At 31.7% G+C, this 4868-nt stretch overlaps 1 long non-coding RNA gene across 1 annotated transcript; it reads right to left on the bottom strand.

Moving 5' to 3' along the window:
• Nucleotides 1–417: 417 nt before the first annotated feature.
• LOC141700883 (uncharacterized) lies at nt 418–2404 on the bottom strand. The gene is made up of 3 exons (XR_012566574.1): nt 1675–2404; nt 1068–1560; nt 418–937 (listed from the first exon to the last, which is right to left on the bottom strand). It is a non-coding gene; the product is annotated as an uncharacterized LOC141700883 (long non-coding RNA).
• Nucleotides 2405–4868: the final 2464 nt, after the last annotated feature.

Below are 4868 nucleotides of genomic sequence, written 5' to 3'. Positions count from 1 at the left end.
GAAACATAATAAAAATCGAAACATTAATATGGGAGAAGTACTAGTCAAACTACTAGTTAACTGTTAAAATAGCAAATCAAATATATTTATTTTTTCTAAATTTTTTATTATATCACTTAAATATATAAATCTTGACATCCGTACGTTTGGATCATTTATAAATAATTTCAAAAAATCGAAACACCGATCAGGTAATAAATACTAGTTACAAGTAGTAGTCAAATCACTTGTTAATTATTAAAATATCAAATTAAAGATTAATTTTTAATATCTGAATTTTTTCAAATTACTAAAATATATATTTTGACATTCGTATAGTTCAATAATTTAAAAATATTTATAAAAAATTTGAATAAAATTCATAATAATTAAATATATAAAAAATAACTTTTTTTTTAATTTTTTTCGAGCCGAGCCGAGCTTGAGCCGAACATGCCAAAAGCTCGGCTCGAGCTCGTTTTCTTAACGAACACATTTTTGTGTTCGAGCTCGAGCTCGAGCCCTTAAGGAGCCGAGCCGAACCGAGTCCTTAACGAGCCGAGCTCGAGCTTGTTCGCGAACGGTTCGGTTCGCGAACAGCTCTATACACCTCAACCTTAGGACCCTCGTTCTTCTTGATGACTAACAACACATTTTTCTTCTTCAACTCAGAAAGCTCTACTCCAAAGATGACACGTTCTTCGCCTCATCGTCCCTAATCAAGCCAATGTCTTTATATTGACGCTCCAATTCTTGAACTTTCTTTGACAAGCCTCACAGCTTCTATCTTGCTAAACTGAAGCAAGGCCTCGTCAGTGTGCTCCTCGAGGAACACAACCTTTTTCTCATCCTTTTTCCGGGCTTCGTTAGCGGCCATTATCTCTAAGTTGACCTTGTCTCGGTGTTGCTGGTCAACATCTGCCTGAAAACTTTCCATTCTACATACATCAGACATAAACTACAAAACAAACAAAAATCAAAGTTCATTCAAAAGTCGACCGTTCAGAAAAATAAAGTAACAGTTCAAGTTAGGAAAGTCTACAAAAAGAGTAAAAAATAAATAGCTTCGCAACACTTAAAGGACTTACCATTCCCCCTCAGTTCAAAAACCTCTTTGACAGCTCTTCTTTTTGTTCGAGCAATATATGTGGATGCGTCTTGTGGTAGGTTAAAAACTTGAAAATCCTGAATAAGAGGCTCTTCGACCTTTGAAACATGCACATGAGCAATAGTGATACCCTTACAGTCCACAATGGTCAAAGTTTTCCCTACCCCTTGACCTAAAGAGTCATTCATATATTTGGGGGTGTTCTCCTATCAACATGAGACTTCACAAGACCTCGCTTACGGGTCATGATCTCACCACCATCCATAATATCCACATCGATCATCGGCCTCTTATTCTCAGCATGATTGATGTTGACACTAGCTCAAGAACCCAAAGCACCCCCACGGGCCAACGGACCCACTTTCCCACTAACAGCTTCCCCAATCTTCTTATTTGCCAACATCAACATAGCTTTGTTCATATTCGGCTTCGGTACCCCCTCCTTAGGATATTCTTCAACGGATTCCCAAAAACTGTAAATAAAATAAATCAGTTAGCGGCATGGATTCAGACTATAATAAAGAATAATAACAATAAAGTACGTAAAAAAGACAATAGAGCCAACATCAAAGTATGTAATAATATACTTGAAACCCTTTCAAAAAAAGAACAAATAAACTCGGTATCATATACTTCCACCAAGCTCGAGGGTTCCTCAGCTAACGGGACCACGAGGCTTCACAAAGTCAAGCTCGAGCCTGAACACAAACTGCCATTTTGAAGGCTAGCACGAATTAGAGGACTTCACATCAACAATCTTGTGATCCTTTGTGTTTCGCACAATAAGCAATGAATCGTGACACTTGGGCAACAACACTGGGGACTAATTGAGCCATTTCGCACCTGATAGTCTCATAAATGGCAAGGTGAAAGGGCTGTATCTTCAAGAAAAGCCCTTAGTAAAAAAGAATTAGTGGTATCACATGCATACCGTACTCAACCATCATCTAGACCTGATCGCCATCCTTGGGTACACGAATATAATACCCGTTATCAAAATTTAAAAAATCCTTCAACTTTGACTTATTCAACCCTCTTTCAACATAATAATTGCCATATTTCAAATTATTAGGGCCAGCAAAATCCCAGCCCCAATAACTCAACTTTCCTCAAGAATATGATTCCATAGCGGTCATAGGAGGAAGAACTTCGGGAGGAGGAATTTCAGGTAATAGTACACCTCTTTAAAATACACCAGAAAAACTGATTAGAATCTTCATCATCATCACCAACCAAGGAATTTTGCCCTCAATTTTGGACAGGGAAGGTGCGGGACGAAAAAGACTTACAATGCTGCAAAGACTTACAATGGTGGTGATGGTAGAGAACTAAAATGCTGCAAAGACTTATAATGGCGGTGATGGTGGAGAACTAAGTTGTTTACTTCACAGTTTTCCATTAAACTTTTCTCAGAAAATAAAAAAAAAATATGAAAAACACGTTTTTCTCATTTATAACTACGAAATGAGAAAACTGTGGAAAATTGTTTTTTATTATTTTTTAATCTAAAAAAACAGAAAACACCCACTTTCTAACCCTAATATCTTAAACTAGCCATGTTCAACACTTCTAATCCTAATATACACACATTCACAACATTTGTATTCACTAGCTTTTTATGTAAGGAGTAGGATATATGGAGACCACATTTTTGTTCGAGACTAAGACCACTTATGTTCTGCAATTAAAATATTGCATAAAAATATTGCAAACGTATTAATTTGTCAATTATGTTCTACAAAGATCATTATTTTATTCAAAATCTTGAACATCATGTACTGCTTGTAGAACATTACAAAATGTTTTATTCTACAAAACATGTTTAGTTTGCCGAACATTTATTCAAATGGCAGAACATACAAATTATACTTATTCAACTTAAATGATATTCAACAATTTTAATGAATTAGTGATATTTGGAGAACTTACTTCACAAAACAATATATTTCATAGTGTTTTGATTGCAAAATTTAGATGGTCTTCGAGATCTCCGATAAAAATGTGTCTCCATAAAACTTTTCTCTTTATGTAATATATGCACAATATATTAATATATTGCTTTTTTATGAATCATACATGAATACATGAATATTATTAATAGTAATATAATTAAATATTAATATATTTATTTTATAATAAAGACAAAACAAACTCGCATAAAATTTTTAAAAAATTATATTAATGAAATATTCACAAATAAATTGTTAACATAATATACATAAAAGTTGATATATGTTACAAATATTAAAAACTATATAAATATAAATAAATAATTTAAAAGCAAATTTTTATAATATATTTTTTGTTGACAATAACATTATTTACAATTGTTCATTCATTAGATAAAAGAATTATATATTTTAAATTGAGAAGTATTTATATATATTTTTCCCAACTTTTTTGTTTAAGTTAATTTGGAACATGTTTTCTTATTTTTCAATAGATTTCTTAGAATTAGAAAAGTGATAAAATTTTAGAAAATTGGAAAAAAGAAAACAGGAAAATTTCTTGTATATATATATATATGCAAATGATCAAATAGAAACCAAATTTAAAATAAAAACTAAAAACTAATCTAAGACATTAGATCAATCTAATGTAATACCCCCTAAAAACACAACACCCAACTAATCTGCACCCTCTCACATACAATCTCAACTTTTCCCCTTTATTTTTAATTTGATTTTTTCCATCAAAGGGTAAGTTTGTTTTAAAATATGACTTCACTGTATTTTCTCCATCCCTCAACAATCGATTTGCATACCATGTGTGTTATATTTCGAAGTAATTTAAAAAAAAATATTTGGTTTCTAGTTTCTATTCTAAAATTGGATTCTATTAGAGTAGCCCCATATATATATGTATGTATGTATGTATGATTAGCGAGCCTAGGATCCAACGAATAAAATACAGGAATAAATAAAATAATAATAAAGTAACAGGAAATATTCACCCACTTAAAAAAATGAAAAACTCTTTTCTTTCCAAAGTAATTAGTTACCTAATTATTTATCTTTGCCAGAAAAAGAAATATACAAATTTAATTAGGAAAATAATGGATTTGAACTATGTATTCTTGGGTATATCTATGATTGATAAGATATTGATTTACTATATTTGACTTGGTGATTGACAATATAACAAAAATGATCAACAATTTAGGTGACGTAGGTTTAGCTTTTCATTTATTATTGATGTTATTTAGCTCATATTTGTATATATTTTGAGTTTATAGTATATATTTTGTTCATTTTATAAATTAGAATTTTTATATAAAGAAATGTTAAATAAAATTAGATTTAGAGAACAATGTGGCCTAAATTTCTTGGACTTACACAAAATTTTGTGTTGAATTGCACTATTAAGATCAAGAGCTTATCACTACACCAAAAACAACTATTTGTGGATAAGGCACAAATATAATTTTTATAGGAAGATGTTGAACACCCCAAACCATCGCTCCAACATATGCCATAATTAACAAGTACTTGTTCGGAGATAATGGTTGTACAACCTGTTTTGGCATACATCTCATAAATATGTGCGACAATGAGAATCTAACCCGTGACCTGTTTTAATATCACTTGTTAGAATCAAACGTTTATCACTACACCAAAATCAGCTACTTGGGGATAAGGCCTAACTATAACCTTTATAGTGTCGTAATCAGCGCCAAATATTAATATAGGGAGATGTCGGACACCCCAATAGGTTCAATTAGAAAAATATTGGAAAATGTGGGCAAGTTTGAATTGATAGTGGAGATATGAGAGAGAGGGGG

This window comes from Apium graveolens, unplaced genomic scaffold (genome assembly GCF_009905375.1).
Source record: "Apium graveolens cultivar Ventura unplaced genomic scaffold, ASM990537v1 ctg3035, whole genome shotgun sequence".
Lineage (NCBI taxonomy): Eukaryota > Viridiplantae > Streptophyta > Magnoliopsida > Apiales > Apiaceae > Apium > Apium graveolens.
This window is presented reverse-complemented; position numbering and strand designations above follow the sequence as displayed.